The sequence below is a fragment of the Gossypium hirsutum genome, chromosome D10, assembly GCF_007990345.1.
Source record: "Gossypium hirsutum isolate 1008001.06 chromosome D10, Gossypium_hirsutum_v2.1, whole genome shotgun sequence".
Classification (NCBI taxonomy): domain Eukaryota; kingdom Viridiplantae; phylum Streptophyta; class Magnoliopsida; order Malvales; family Malvaceae; genus Gossypium; species Gossypium hirsutum.
The window spans coordinates 30,138,525-30,156,852 of NC_053446.1; positions in this window are offsets into that span (position 1 = coordinate 30,138,525).

Genomic DNA, 18,328 nt, shown 5'->3' on the forward strand with positions numbered 1-18,328 from the left:
GTGAATTATAAATCATGAGTAGGTCTTTCTAAGTATTTTATTTTAGAAACCTTTTTAAGAATGCTAATAAATGTTATTTAAGATATATTATTTTAGGATTTTGACGAATTTAAACCTTAGATCAAGAATTTTAAAGTACGATAAATCACAAACTCGGCATAGGATACTTTCGTAAGATCTTGATAGGTTCAACGTTATTAATTAAATATTTAAAAAATAATAATATATCGAATAAGTTGTAGATGAATTTTAATATTTCTCTTAATTCATTGGTAATTTCTAGGGTTTTTTTTTAGAATTCTAAGATAAAATTAATTTTAAGAATTGAAGGTAAATTATTTAGGCATCCTTTAGGGTTCCCGTTAAAAGTAAAAAATTCTAATTTAAGTTTCAAATTAGATAAGTTTGGTGAATACACATTAATCGAGTTATAAGTAAACCGAAGACATTTTCTTTAGAGTTTTTATTTAAGATCTCCATAAGATTTTAGCCTAGATTAAAACATTAATATGCTTAAATAAAAAAAAACCTAGCTCGTAAGACCTCGTAGGACTATCCCCGTAGAGGCGTTGTGGGGGTGCTATAACCTTCCTCACATGTAACCGTACTCCTGAACTCGAAATTTGGTGATGAGATCGAGTCTAGGCTTTTAGGATTTTTCGTAGTATTAATTCTAAACTTTTAGACGATAGGTGGCTAACCAACCTAGCCCTAATTGGTTAGTGACGACTCTACATTAATTTAGGCCCCCCATATCTAGCTTTGCTTACTTGGCCCTCGTACCCTTATGTAAGCAACGTTATGACATGTCATTTTTTATTTGGTTATCTTTTAAAAAAAATTTAACAATTTAGTACAAATTTGACAAAAATAGTAATTTGATACCACTTGCGACAAAAAAATATTGAAGTCCCAAAATGGAAAAAGAAGAAGACATAGTTTAAGTGTCAATTTATGGATTAAACTTGTTTTAAAATAGATATAACAATTTGACTAACAAAGGTACTAATTTGAGAAAAATAATAATTTAAGTATCACTTGTGACAAAAAAAACTTAATATCTAACTTGAGATAAGTTAAGTACCAATTTCTGGATTCATCCTTTCAATAATATAAAAACAATACCTACCATTATAAAATAAATAATTAACATTCAGTTATTTTCATTCAAATTGTAGTTAATTTTTTTAAAAGAAAAGAAATTTCATCACTATTTCGTTTTGAATTTAGTTATGGTTTGATATTTTAATTATCAAAATAATTAATATATTTTTATTAGGGTAAACGACAGATATATAAATAATTTTCATATTAAGCACTCAAAATAAAAAAAATTACAATTTAAAAACTCATGTCATATAATTTGATCATTTTAATCGCTCCTGTTAAATCAAAAACAATAAACTGACGTGACAATTAAAAAAGTCAGTATAATAATAAATTTGGTTCTTAACTTTTACATGTTATATCAATTTAGCAATAATTTTAAAAAATTAACTCTCAAAATTTATAAATGATTTCAATTTGATTCTAATTTTAAAAAGTTCAAAAAATTAAAAATACATAAATATTTTCAAAAAATATAATAATTTTTTAAATATATAAAATAAAAAATATTGTTGACAAGAAATAATAATATATAAAATTTTAAAATATATAAAAATAAATATTTTTTCATAAAATATAATAACAAATTTAAATTTTATATTAATATTCATATTAATATTGAATAAAATAAAATAAAAACCTCTCCACCCGGTCCCTCTCTCCCCCTCTCCTCCCCTCCCCTCACCCCGTCCCTCCCTCTCCCTCTGTGACCTTCACCGCCTTTCGTTTGCTTTTGCAAGTATGTGACCTTCGGACAATTTACCAAAAAAAGCCTATTTTTTTAAAATTACCGAAATGAGTCCGGTATTTTATTATTTACCGGAATGGGCCTTTTCCGGCAAATCGCGTCCACGCCAGAGAGATGTCATGGGACGTACCAGGAAATCGCAGCCACGTCTGAGCGCTTTGCTGGCGTGGCCACGGTTTCCCCTAATACCCACAAACTAATCCTCTCTCAAATTTCCTCTCAATTTCCTCTAAATTTCCTCTCAATTTTGGAGTTGAGAGGAAGCATTGCAAATAATTAAATAAGATATTTCGAAAGAAGGTGGAAAGGAAAACTAAAGCATATTGACGATAAAGTTAAAAAAAATAAATTGAGAGAAATTTAAAAAAAAAATAGATTCAAAATTTTAAAGGGTCAAAAAGTTCTTTCATAATTATTCATAGTGATTTAAAAATAAGAATTACAAAATTAGCAATTAATAAAAATAATGAAATAAATTTTAATTATAATGACATTAATGATTAAAAACGGATGATAAAAATTTTCTATTGGTGATGGTTAATAGCAAAAAGGAATTCTTTTTAAGGAAAAGAAAAAAAAAGAAAAGCATTCAAACAATAGGTAAAAAGATCAACAAGAAAGTACAAATTGAACAAATTTCCGATTATTGACCCGATCATGGCTCGGGTTGTCTAGCTTGGGTTGAAGGTCCGCTCAAAAAATAGTAGGAATTGAATAAAAATATAAATTCGAAAAATGTGTTTGAATAAAAAATGAGGCCCGTTTTCTAAATGGATCGAGCCTCGGGTAAAGTTTTTGGCTAGGGCCCGACCCAAATAAATTAATTATTTTTTAATAAAAATTATCTTGTTGTTCCTAGTATTTTGGTGCTATTATTTTTCTACTGTTTTTGTTGTTATTTTTGCTATTGTTTTTGTTATTTGTACTGACCAATTTACCAACAAAAGTTTAATTTTTTATAATTTTTTACAAAATCGCGGCCACGTCAGCACGCTTTGCTGATGTGGCAACAAATCACCCCCTAGTGGACGCGATTTGTTGCCATGTCAGCAAAGTGCGTTGATGTGGCCACGATTTCCTGGCACGTCCCCTGACATCGCACTGACGTGGACGTGATTTGCCGAAAAATAATCTATTCCGATAAATAATAAAATACGGGGTCTATTTCGATAAATTTTAAAAAAAAAACTTTTATTGATAAATTGGCCTGTGACCTTCACCACCATCCGTCGTGTAAACAATTTTATGTCTTTATTTTCTTCATCTTCGGATGCGAAGATCAACCTACAAGGAAATATGAGAACAGCTGGTCAAGTACCGTTGTCAAATAAGCAAGTACATGTAGACGCTCATAGCCCTCAATGATGGTAATTATTTGTGTCAAAATTTCATCAGTTCTCATAGTCAATGACAACACCGAGAAATGTGCCTTATACCCGTCTCTTTCAGTTGAATTGCTAGAAGACAAAACAGAATTTGGATGTGAAATATTCTTTGCTTCAGCACCTAAAGGGGAAAAAATTGGAAGTCAAATAACCTTACACCTCTAAAACGTCTATACAGAGTTACTTAACTCCTCGATCTAAGTACCTCTTGGCTCATCAGGTGCCAATAAATAAATTTCTTCACATCTTTGGGCGGTGAGTCTTGAATCATCTGCGGCTGAAACTCTTCCATCATCACTTCATCTCCTTCACATTTAATGAAAATTCGATCCACTGACCCGATACGGTGGTGGGATGAGGGGAGGGGAGAGTAGGCTCTGTGGAAGAGAGAGAGGAATAAGGGTGTGCATTCGGTTAACCGACCCGAAATAGTTATAACCAAATTAACCGACTTTTTAAATTTTTTAACCGTTAATCGAACCGAAATTTTTTTAAAAGAAATTAATCGAACCGAAATTTTTTCAGTTAATTAGGTCGGTTAACCGAATTAACCGAAAATTATATGGTTTTTATTTTTGGTTAAAAATTAACCGAATTAACTGAATTAACCAAATTAACCGAATTACCCGAATTACTCGAATTGAATCACTACATAATTAAAAATATTACATAAGTCTTTGAATCACTACATAATTAAAAACATTACATAATTCTTGAAATTAACACATAGCTGAAATGTAAGTCTTTAATATTCTCCATTTATATCTATTTCTTCTCTCCAAAAAATCTCCATTTGCATTAAACCTAAAAAAAAAATATGTAATTGGGTAGATACTTAAGAGTTGACTTTAGTTTTATTTTTATTGGGTTGGTAATTGGGTAGACTTTAGTTTTAGTTTTATTGGGTTGGATAATTGGGTAGACTTTAGTTTTAGTTTTATTGGGTTGGGTAATTGGGTTGGGTTGGATAATTTTATTTATTAATTTTTTCGGTTAACTGAAAAAATTCAGTTAACCGACCGGTTTCGAACTGAATTAACCGTTAACCGAAAAATCATAAAAAAAAATTAACCGACCTTCGATCGAAAAAATTCGGTTAACCGACCGATTAACTGAATTCGATCGGTTAACCGAATTTTTTCGATTTTACCCGAATTATGCACACCCCTAGAGAGGAACGGAAGTGGAGGAATTTTTATTTTTTTTATATTCATATAAGTATTAATATAAAGTCCAAATTTATTATCATATTTTAAAAAATATATATTTATTTCTTTTTATATTTTTTAAAAAAATTTATGTACTATTATTTGACTATTTTACTAAGAAAGGCTCATTTCCTACTTTATTTATAGAAATGGGCCAATTTATTTATTATTTATCAAAATGGGCCAAAAATATAAAAATACTTTCACGTAAGAGCGTTTTAAGAGAAAATTTTAGAAAAGCGCGTCCTTGAGGGGGCGCTTTTGCCATGTCAGCAAAAAATGTGCTGACGTGGACGCGCTTTGCTAACATGGCAAAAGCGCTACCTCAAGGATACGTTTTTTAGCCCATGTTTTTGACCCCCAATGATCATTTAAAATTTTGACCGTTGGGGATCCAACGATCAAAAAAAAAACTATAAACCCCCCACTATTTTTTCACACAAACATTTCTTTCAAAATTCTTAAAAAAACTCTCAAATTTCTCCCTAAATTTCTCAAAGCTCTCTTTAATTAACTATTTCCTTTATTTTTTTCTCTAAATTAGTACTTTTTTTTATAATTTTTAAGATATTTGATCGTGTTAGCAATGGCTAGAGAATTAATTTGTCTCGATCATAAATTTATTTCTATCGAACAAATGAAAATTGTAAGGTTAATTTCAATTTTTGAATATTATTTAATTTTTTTCATTTATGTAATTTTAATTAATTTTTATTGTATAATTTTTTATAACAGTCAGTAGATCGGGTGTTACAATTTTATATTCGTAATATGCCTAGTCCTCCATCACCGTTGATAGGAAATTACTTGAGGGAAGCGAGTTTTTGGCACGTGGCCAATATAGGCCGAGGTGCAAGTTGGACCCGAAACTCATTAGCGCATTCATAGAGAGGTGGAGACCCAAGACGCACACATTCCATCTTCTATGCGGGGAGTGTACCATCACTTTGGAAGACGTGCAGTTACAATTGAGATTGTCGATCGATGGGTTTGTACTCACTGGGTCTGTTTAATCTGTTGATTGGGGAGTCATATGCTACGATCTTTTGGGTGTGATTCTGGATAATATCTACGGAGGTCGAATCGAGATGGGCTGGTTAAGAGACACATTCTCGGAGTTGAGGGATGATTCGACTGAAGTAGAAAGAATACGATATGCTCGAGCATACATCTTTGAGATCATTGGAGGTTATCTGATGTCAGACTTGTCATGAAACCTCGTATATCTTAGGTGGCTATTGAAACTCATTGATTTTAGAGCAGCTGACGAACTTAGTTGGGGTCTGTCATGTTAGCAACATTGTACCAGGAGATGTGCGGGGCGACGAAACCAAATAAAGCCAAAATCAGAGATTGTCTATCACTACTGAAATCATGGGCTCAGTTTCGCTTTTCATTTTTATGTTCTCGAGTGAACCACCCATATACATTCCCACTCATAACAAGGTAAATTTTATATTAGATTTTACAATTATTATATAGATTTAAAATATAATTTTATACTAAAAATTTATTTAATTAGGTGGAACAATTCGGCGAGTTATGTTGGAATACCTACCGCTCTTGAAGATATACAACTTTTAATAGACCAACAGTCGGAAGTGTTGGATCACCGGCACCCCTATGGCGCAGCGAAAAATAAAAATCCGGCGATCCTAACCAAGGATCCATGTGTAAGGAACGAATCGGGGTGATAAAGGTTACGAAATTAACCGAATGTTTATTCTAAGTAGACAGCAACGTCTCAACAACGTGTAGTCAGATCTACGGTCGAACCAAGCTACAATCTATCGAGACCTCGACCTCTACGTAATCCACCCAGTTGACTACGAACGGAAGAAATCAGAAATCCCCAAAATAGTTTTGAGAGTGATTTTTCTTTGACGGCTGCTAGACACAAAACAAAAAAAAAACGAGATTTTTATATATCTTTTTATTTTAGGGTTTTTAGGAATTAAATAAATATAATAATATTTTAAACAGAAAATTATAATTACATTAATTATAATATAATTTCGGTAAACCATATATTTATTTGAATTCATATGCTAATCAAATTCATGTCCTCATTGTGCGTACAACAACCTTGTACATAATGTGTTGGAAATTTAATTACCGAATTAAATTAATTCTATAATTAATTTAATTCAAGCGACCCCCAAAAACAATACCAACTATGGTTTATTCCGTTCATTTCAACTATAGGGTGTGACCCTGTAGGTTCCTGTAACATTAGCAGTAATACTAGAACGATTCCAATGTTACAAACAATGAGTGACATCTAGCAATGCATCATTGCTACCTAAGTCACAAGAGATCATAATTCAACATAACCTTTTTATGATTAACCTTTTATGCAATAATCCTTAAGTCCTTTATCTCTGGATTGGACACAAGTCATGGAATAGTCACACTTGCATAGTCCATTCCATGTTCCTTGATTTCTTAAGCAGACTACGATATACAAATAAGTATGACATCTCATATCAACTTATTTGAGCATGACCATACATTTCTACTCTCACTTAATCAAGTGGCCTAAGATATTACTCCCATTATGTAGGAGGGACTTATTCTATATCGACCAACCATATCCCTTTACATCGATTGTGGTATATCCAACATCAGCCTTTATAGAACAACCAGTTACGGTGTACGTTTGACTGTATCAAAATATACTACTCACGATGTTGGGATTATGATAATCTCAAGTCTGAGGATCATATACATATTAATCACTATGAGTAATATCGTGACAATTACATAATAATCCAAGAAACATACTCATAATGGGTCAGTCCAATATGTTGTTCTCTAACACACATATTCATGCATCGATTCTAACATTTCATATTAATGACAACTCTTTATCATCAATCAACTACATGTTTGTCTTAATGCATTATCGTTGTCTTATCCAACAATAATACTTGACTAAGGATCTTTTAAGAATTATCATATTATTCTTAGGACATTATTATAAAACAATTTATTTATACACACAGAAAAGAAACTGAAATAATAATGGTAACGTCTTATATTAATAAACATGATAAATCAAGTATGTTATTACAACCATCTCATGATTGATCTTTGGGCATACTCTAACAATCTCCCACTAGCACTAAGACCAATCACTTATATATCTAATATCAAGTGACTTAGTGTGACGATCATGCTTCTGCTGTGTCAGAGGCTTGGTCAAGGGATCAGCAATGTTATCATCTGTAGGTACTCTGCATATCTCTACATCCCCTCGATCGATAATCTCTCGAATAAGATGGTAGCGCCTAAGTATATGTTTGGATCGCTGGTGAGATCTAGGTTCTTTAGCTTGTGCAATGGCTCCATTGTTATCACATCGGAGTTATATAGCATCTGATATGCTAGGCACAACCCCTAGTTCAATAATGAAATTTTTGATCCAAACCGCTTCTTTTGCTGCCTCACTGGCTGCAATATACTCGGCCTCTGTTGTAGGATCGAATACTGTACTTTACTTTAAACTCTTCCAGCTCACAGCACCACCATTAAGGCAAAATACAAAACCTGATTGTGATCGAGAATCGTCCTTATCAGTTTGGAAGCTGGCATCAGTGTAACCTTTTACACTTAACTCTTCCTCACCTCCATATATTAGGAAAGTATCCTTAGTTCTTCTCAAGTACTTAAGAATATTCTTGACTGTGGTCTAGTGACCTTCACCGGGATCTACTTGGTATCTGCTCGTCATGCTTAAGGCATATGAGACATCTGGACGGGTACATAACATGGCATACATGATAGATCCAATAGCGGAAGCATATGGAATTTTACTCATGCGTTCTCTTTCTTGTGGAGTTGAAGGACACATTTCCTTCGAGAATGAAATACCATGTCTCATAGGTAATAATCCTCTCTTAGATTCTTTCATACTGAACCTTTTCAGTATTTTGTCTATGTATGTACTTTGGCTTAGACCTAGTAGTCGTCTTGATCTATCTCTATAGATCTTTACTCCTAAGATGTAAGTGGCTTCGCCCAAGTCCTTCATAGAAAAATAACTTCCTAACCAAGTCTTAATAGACTGCAAGGTAGGTATGTTATTTCCTATGATAAGTATGTCACCCACATACAGTACCAAGAATGTTATCGTGCTCTCACTAACTTTCTTGTAAACACATGGCTCATCTTCATTTTTGATAAAACCAAACTCTTTGATTGCATCATTAAAACAAAGATTCCAACTTCGAGAAGCTTGCTTTAATCCATAAATGGATCTTTGTAGCTTACATACCTTTCCAGCGTCCTTTAGATTGACAAAACCTTCAGGTTGTGTCATGTACACATCCTCTTCAAGTTTCCCATTAAGGAAAGCTGTTTTGACGTCCATCTGCCAGATTTCATAGTCATGAAATGCAGCTATAGCGAGCAAGATCCTGATGGATTTAAACATAGCTACAGGAGCAAAGGTTTCATCATAGTCAACACCATGAACCTGGCAAAAACCTTTAGCGACTAATTGCCCCTTGTATGTTTGTACATTACCATCCATGTCGGTTTTCTTTTTGAAAACCCACTTGCACCCTATGGGCTTAACCTCTTCGGGTGGGTCAATCAAAGTCCATACTTGGTTTTCATACATGGAATGCATCTCAGATCTCATGGCTTCAAGCCATTTCTCAAAGTCTAGGCTCGTCACCGCTTTTTGATAAGTCCTAGGCTCATCTTGATCTATCAGTTGAACGTCACCATGCGTTGTAACGAGAAATCCATATCTCTCAGGTGCTTGGCGTTCTCTTAAAGATCTACGCGGTGGTTGTGTTTCTATAGCAATTACTTGTTCCTCAATCCCTTGTGGAACTTGCTGTGGTTCTATCTCTGGTTTAGTGGTATTTTGCGATTCTCAAACTTTATCAAGTTCAATCTTTTTCCTACTTCCTTTTCTAGAAATAAATTCTCTCTCTAGGAAGACACCAGTCCGAGCAACAAGTATTTTGTTCTCAGTGGGATTAAAGAAATAATATCCTTTGGTTTCTTTTGGATACCCCCACAAAAACACATTTTTCAGATTTGGGTTTAAGCTTAGTAGACGTCTGACGTTTAACATAAGCTTCGCAACCCCAAATTTTCATAAAATACATACTAGGACGTTTCCCAGTCCACATCTCATACGGTGTCTTTTGAACCGATTTAGATGGAACACGATTTAGTGTGAAAGCAACTGTCTCAAGTGCATGTCCCCAAAAGGAAGTCGGCAGATCAGCATGACTCATCATGGATCGAACCATGTCTAACAAAGTTTGATTTCTTCTTTCAGAAACTTCATTCCCTTGAGGAGTACTAGGAGGAGTAAGTTGTGAGACAATCTCACATTGCTTAAAAAGATCATCAAACTCTAAGCTCATATACTCCCCACCTCGATCAGATCGCAGTGTCTTGATAGTTTTTCCTAGTTGATTTTGTACTTCATTTTTGAATTCCTTGAACTTTTCAAGGGATTCAGACTTATGGCGCATGAGATAGACATACCCATATCTACTGAAATCATCAGTAAAAGTGATGAAGTAGTGAAATCCACCTCTAGCTTGTATATTTATTGGCCCACATACATCAGAATGTATTAGGCCCAATAAATCACTAGCTCGTTCACTTTTACCAGTAAAAGGAGACTTAGTCATTTTTCACAATAAGCAAGATTCACATACTTCAAATTGTTCAAAAACAAATAAATCCAAGAGACCATCTTTATGGAGCTTGGATACGCGTTCGTCACTTATGTGGCCCAAACGACAATGCCATAGAAAAGTTTGATTTGAGTCATTTATTTTTGATCTTTTAGTATTTATGTTGTAGATGAGATTCATTTGATCTAAAATATAGAGGTCATTAATCAATTGTGCCGAACCATAGAAAACATTATTGAGATAAAAGAAATAACAATTATTCTTAATAATTATCTCAAAACCAATTTTGTCTAAACAAGAAACTGAAATAATGTTTTTAGTCAAACTGGGCACATAATAACAATCCTCTAAACATAAACCAAGTCCACTAGGCAAAGATAAATTATATGTTCCCACAGCTAATGTAGCAACTTTTGCTCCATTTCCAACTCGTAGGTCCACATCTCCTCTAGCCAAAGTCCTACTCCTTTGCAATCCTTGTATAGAAGTACAAATGTAAGAACCACAACCAATATCTAATACCCATGAAGTAGTAGTTGATAAATTAATATCAATAACATAAATACCTAAAGCAGACGTTCCGCTTATTTTGGCCTTCTTGACTTCCTCAAGATAGATAGGGAAGTTCCGCTTCCAATGTCCAGTCACACCACAATGAAAATAGTTTCCTTCCTTAGCGACCCCTCTTTTAGGTTTCAATGCAGCCTTTACTTTTCCAGGCTTGGGCCTACCTTTTCCCTTGGGCTTTGTATGAACTTTGGCCTTTCCCTTACCCTTATTATTACGGGCCATTAGTATAGGCTTGGGTCCAACCTTTTTCATGTTGCCTTCAGCAGTTCGTAACATACTGAGCAACTGTGGCAGAGTCTTATCAATTTCATTCATATTGAAATTGGGGACAAACTGGTTGTAGTTATCCGGCAACGATTGCAGAATAACATCAGTGGCCAACTCTTTGCTCAATGGAAACCCAATCTTAGACAGGCTTTCAATATAGCCAATCATCTTAAGGACATGAGGTCCTACTGGGCTTCCTTCAGCCAGCTTACATTGGAATAGGGCTTTAGAGATATCGAATCTCTCTTGCCGTGCTTGCCCTTGATAAAGTTCTTTCAGATGCTCAATCATTTCATAAAGCAACCATGTCCTCATGTTGCTTCTGAAGCTCAGGATTTATAGTGGCAAGCATAAGACATCCAACGTCTACCATGTCATCGAGATGCTTCTTGTAAGCATCTCTATCAGCCCTCGAGGTATTAGCGGGTGGTTCGTTAGGAACTAGTTGTTCAATGACATATAATTTTCGTTCTTGTTTGAGGACAATCCTCAAGTTACGAAACCAGTCAAGAAAATTTAAACCATTCAACTTGTCATTCTCAAAGACCGATCGCAATGAGAGTGTATTAGTGTTTGCAGTCATAATATATCTACAACAATAAAATTATACGTGTGAAAATTTATCAAATTTATATCAATCATTAAAAGGACTTAATTAAATGATGTTCCCACTATTTTATTACAAAACTAATACCCTCATAGATTAGTTTCGGAAAGACTTCATTTAAAAGTGTTTCAAGTGGGTTAAGGATCCATATTTCACCTCCTCTTAAGTCAGCTTTGGCTTTACTCTCAAGGTTATGGTTATCTAGGTAAGCAACACTTGCTAATTACATCATATGTAACTCCTAAAGTTTGGTGAACAACTCTAACTCTTGTTCTAATCATCTTATGATTTATCCAAATAACTTACCTTTAGGTTTCTAATCCTATTAGAATAACCTAGTTATGTCATTAACCAATTTTAACCAGCAAATATCATTTGTTTATTCTTCGCGTTTAACCAAGATAAATACTAGTACTTCACTTTAGCAAAACCTACATAGTATTGATCGAGGCCTTAACGAGGGCAAAATTGGAAGGCTATATTGCTTAATATTTTAATAGAGGGATTTTATTAAGATCGTTCCATCTCACCAATAATGGTTTACTGTAGTCCATTTAGTCATTTAATTGATCTCATCAATTAATGTGGTTTATCATTATCAAATTTTAACATGTTTAAAATCTGGCATGCTTTAGACATCCATAGCATATCATACATGAATTAAGAAATAAACAAATGCAATAGTTATAGCCCATAAACTAAGGTGGCGTAACCCAAGCCAATGGGAGAACCAAAAGGAAACCTAAAGGTGTAAGTCGTTTCTCAAGCTATCAGTCCACACTGGTTGGCCCATCTTACTTCTCGGCTAGCCCACAGTAACTACATGTTAGTCTTAATGCATTATCGTTGTCCTATCCAACAATAATACATGACTAAGGATCTTTTAAGAATAATCATATTATTCTTAGGACATTATTATAAAACAGTTTATTTATACACACAGAAAAGAAACTGAAATAATAATGGTAACGTCTTATATTAATAAACATGATAAATCAAGTATGTTATTACAACCATCTCATGATTGATCTTTGGGCATACTCTAACAGGAAGCGCATGTAAGTATTAAATGAAATATATATACATAACATAGTCGTTTCGTATGTAGTATTTAGTATTATGTATATAACTAATATTTTTATCACGTTCATATAGTTTCAATAGACACCATACAAGAATCCGGTAATTAATTCTGGATGAATTCTTTCAAAATCTGAACATCTAGCATGTTAAGGCACCATTGATCAACTACGCTACTGTCGAGATGCACTAGACGGATAAAGTGTTGCAACAATTTAGATTCCAACAACCGATTCGCGTGACATTTGAGGTGCTTGATGAAGAGCACAAAATTGACTTATAGCGACTGAATATGCATTGGCCGCTATTCTTCTCGAAATATATCAAAATTAGGGAAAATCGGTATGATCATATACCTACTCGCGAATCGATCATCGCTCCAGAATTAGGTGCGCGCTAGATTACATACTATGGTTTAGGATTCATGGTAAGTCATATTTGCTCTCGGAAGAGTAGAGACGTCGACAAATCCGTGTCGAAAGGGAACGATGGGACCCTTTAAATTTAAGAAGAAGGGATGATAGGGTGGGCCCATCAATAGCGCCCACACAATCACCGGGCCCAATGCCTCAAGCGACGATGCCCACGCTACAGCCCCTTCAGATTATGCCAAGTGTATATCCTAGCCTTTATATGTATCCTAACCCTTATATGTTTTCTTTTCCCAATCCTATGCCATGTTAAAATGCATGGCCGGTGCATCTCCTTTCCCGATGACTCTGACTCAACTGATAATATATATGCTATTATCGCAAGAGGGATAGCACGAGGCACCGTCGGAGAGCTCATCTCATTTCTAATCCCCATAGCCTTATGGGATTCAAACACCTCCGTTGTGGGTGATGCAAACACCTCCGCATTCTGTGTTATATCAAGGTGGGTTATCTTCCCAACACCCACAACCAGAACAACCATAACCCTCGTCGGAACAACCACAACCCCTACTTAGAGGTGTGCATTCGGTTAACCGACCCGAAATAGCTATAACCGACTTAACCAACCTTTCAAAATTTTTAACTGTTAATCGGACCGAAATTTTTTTTAAAAATTAACCGAACCAAAATTTTTTCGGTTAATTAGGTCGGTTAACCGAATTAATCGAAAATTGTATGGTTTTTATTTTTGGTTAAAAATTAACCGAATTAACTGAATTAACCAAATTACCTGAATTACTCGAATTGAATCACTACATAATTAAAAATATTACATAAGCCTTTGAATCACTACATAATTAAAAACATTACATAATTTTTGAAATTAACACATAGCTGAAATGTAAGTCTTTAATATTCTCTATTTATATCCATTTCTTCTCTCCAAAAAATCTCCATTTGCATTAAACCTAAAAAAAATGTGTAATTGGGTAGATACTTAAGAGTTAGACTTTAGTTTTATTTTTATTGGGTTGGTAATTGGGTAGACTTTAGTTTTAGTTTTATTGGGTTGGGTTGGTAATTGGGTTGGGTTGGATAATTTTATTTATTAATTTTTTCTGTTAACCGAAAAAATTCGGTTAACCGACCGGTTTCGAACCGAATTAACCGTTAACCGAAAAATCATAAAAAAATTAACCGACCCTCGATCGAAAAAATTCGGTTGACCGACCGATTAACCGAATTCGGTCAAGTAATCAAATTTTTTAGGTTTTACCCGAATTATGCACACCCCTACCCCTGCTGGAAGCTGAACCAAGAAGGAATTCAACACGTAACCGTCAACCACCCCTATATGGCACTGATTCCGACTAGCACATGAATTAATTTTTTTAATATATTTGTACAAACTGTTTTTATATTGTTTCATTTAATAAAATAAAAGTTGTTTTGAATATTTTAATAGTAAATTATTTTTATATTTTGTCCAATTTAATAAAATAAAAGTTCTTTTGAATAAGACAATAGAAATAATGCAACATTGTTTCATTTAAGCAATTATGAACTATTTTGATTTGGACATGTTCGAATTGTATGACCTGGGTTTCTACACCATCTGCACAACTTCTATTGGTTTTTTCTTTCCCGGATATCCATATTATTATGTATTCTACTCGATCGAGGTCGACCTTTTGGTTTGCAACACAATTCTCTATCTGGTAACAACTTCAATGGAGTAAGTGATACAGACGACCACTTACATTCATTTGGGACTGGTGGGAATATGTGTCTCCACACGTTGTACATGTATTCTATTTTGTACACTTCGTCGACATAGCTATGGGATCTAAACGAAGATTCTGACAAGCTGCAATTACATGAGCGCATGGATAACGAAGTGCGTCAAACCTCCCACAGTCGCAAGTCCTATTTCTCAGGTGTACACGATATTTCCCGCCAGTAATACCTTGATTCGGTCTGTCAAACTCCGTCACACAAAACCATAGGTTGTCACAATCGTGACACACTGTGTGCATAGTGTTGGCTCGCGCATTCGCCTTGTTACTTTCTTGCAATACCTTCCGGCACCATACATGACCTCCCTACATTTGACCTTTATAACTTGTTGCTTGCTTATGAAATAGTGCCGCCAAACGAAAATGTCTCATGCACAAAAAAGGTTATAAGCAAATGATGTGTTTATTTTAGAATAGAATTTATGCATTCAACCAAGTTTGAAGTTATATGACCATATCGTAAGCCACCGTCGTATGCTTGTATCCACTGCTCGAAAGGTATGTTACAGAGGTAGTCTACGCCTTAATCGTTAAGTGGCCACAAAATTACCAACTTCTTATGAAAACGGTCCTTATTGATCTCGTACCTTGTCAATATAAGTTGATAGCGATAATTACATACCACTCTTCCATTCAAAATAAATTGAATATACAAACGAAATTATATTAGTGGAGATTAAATACCCATGTTGGTCATTTGTCGTCGTTCAGTGGTAGACCAATATTTCTCGTAGTAGTTGGACGCAACGTGTCTTAGACAATACCAATGGTCTGTGCAATCTCATAGGCTTTCCTTTCGCTCAATTGCAGCTAGTATTCTAGTGCCCTGATCTGATATAACGCAGATATCAGGTTGGGAGCAAACATTCCTCCTCAACCTAGAAAGAAAGAAATCCTAGTCATCACTTGACTCCCTCGATGTTATTGTAAACGCAAATGGAAGGATTCTCCCACCACCATCCTAAGCCACAGCTAGCAATAGTCGATGGGTATATTTACCAAATATAAAAGTACCGTCAATTTGTACCAATGACTTGTAGTACACAAATGCGTCTCGGCATTGCTTAAAGCTCTAGAACAGACGCTTGAACACTTGGCATCCATAGAGCAAGCGGTCGTTGTAGTACGCAGGGCCTGTTTCAAGGTTCTTTATGCTACTTAGGATGTACCTTTCTAGCACCTTACACCAGTGGCACACCTCATTATATGAAGCGTCTCACCCATTATACATATTTTCCAACGCCTTCTGCTTAGCTATCCAGGTCTTGTAGTAAGAAGGCGTGTACCTGAATTGGCTACGAATATTGACAATTAAGACCGACACAGAAGTAGTGGGATCCGCCTTCACCATCGGTAATATTAAGCTAACTATCAGATCTGAATCCATCTTGGGATGATTTTGTGAAACAACTGTCAACGAAGTACGTTAAATAATGCAATATTAAGTAATAACAGTATTATTCAAAAACCCTAAACACCCAGTGATACTGTACCGACAACACACGTATGTGGACCTTTGTACTTTTTTATCTCTCACAACCCTATTTTTTTCCTAACCGAAGCCGTGATTTTTCATGAACATGTACCGTCTTACACTACACATTTGGCCTTGAACTTCTTAGATTTGGATTTAACCACGTGGTAGTTAATCCCGTTCATGATGCTATATTGTTTCAATACACCGAAAAAACTATTTAACCACGTGGTAGTTAATCCTGTTCATGATGCTATATTGTTTCAATACACCGAAAAAACTATCCTTACTAGAAAACTCCTTACCAACTTCCAATTCACCTGAATACAACTACGAACTTGTATGGTCATGCCTTCTATGTGGTAGATCTGGAAACTCCAACGCATCATCTGCCAATAGATCGACATCATACATGTGGGCTGGAGACGAGTACGCTGTGAATCGCGGATCTTCTTATTCTTCATCTGAACCCTCTTCACCGTCTTCAGGTTTGGTTGGAACAGGCGTCAGTTCAAAAAATAATGCAACTTCTGCACCATCGGGGCCAGACTCTCGAGGTGGATCCATATTGGACTCATCATCCAACCTACCATCATCTACAATGTATGAGGTCCTCTCGTCGGTGGACATCGTAGGGAGTACATCATCCCTTTTTGTGGACGTTTCGTAACGTCCCCAATCAAATGTGAATTTTTAACCATTAGAAGTTGATGTCATTCTCCAATACATATTTCCAGCATCGAACATCGACCCACCGAGGTGTATGTCCCATCCACTAACCGAGTATCGCGCAGGGATTATATATTCCATACTACTACCAAACATGGACGCTTTCGTGTTCTGCCTCCCACTGACGGAGCGTCGGACAGGGATTGTGTATTCCTTTCGAACAGCAGTAGATGTTGAAGTCGTAAATGCTTCATTTGGCGATGAAAATTGTACATATAACTCAAGATAGGGTGATCCACTAGCGAGAAAAGTCTGCACCATCGCTTCCAAGCTACGACCACATTTGATATAAAATGTCATATGTTACGGGATCAATCGAATCACAAGATCGATACTTAATAGATGAAACTCTCATTGACATTGTTTCGAAGATTTTGCGCCTAATTCTTTTACGAAATTCTGTCAAATCTATGTTCTGGTTAAAAACTAGTAGTGCTGTGTTCCCCGATAAAAAAATGTATTTCTCGGTGTCACAGACCTCACCATTATAGTAAATAACAGCACTAATACGTTAACTCATTTTCAATTTCTATTCTTCTAAACTTCTCTAATTTTTCTTGCTAATTTTTCTTGCTGTAACTTATGCAACATGAGAATGAAATTTAGCTCATTTATAACTTAAGGGTAAGTAAGAACTATTGTAGAAAAAGAGCGTCCACGTAGAAACTTTTTTCAGTAATTTTGCTAATGGTGCATCCTGCTTGAAGCGTTTTTTATATTAACTTTTCAGAACCATCTTCTCATAATTATTTTTCAAGAACTACTGTAGAAAAAGAGCGTCCACGTAGGAGCTTTTTTCAGTAATTTTGCTGACAGTGCATCCTGCTTGAAGCGTTTTTTACATTATTTTTTCAAAACTGTCTTCTCAAAATTAATTTTTCCAGAAACTATTATAAAAAAAGAACATCCACATGAGAGCTTTTTTTTAGTGCTTTTGCTGAGAATGCATCCTGCTTGAAGTGTTTTTGTCACTATTTTTTCAAAACCATCTCATTATTATTTTTTCAAACTACTGTAAAAAAAAAAACAAAACCATCTTGTAAATATAATTTTTCAAGACTCAACCTTAAACCCTTTTACAAAAACCTTAAAACCTAAACACAAAATTATTTTTAAAAAAACCTAAACCCTAATTTAATTAATTTTCTTAAAAACCTTAAACCTAATTTGATTAATTTTTCTAAAATCCTAAACCTTGATTTATTGTTTAAAATCTCTAAATCCTGATTTATTTATAAAATCTCTAAACCCTAAACAAATAAATTCCTAAATTATTTTAACAAAAATCTAACTTTAAACCACTAAAACCTTAAATTC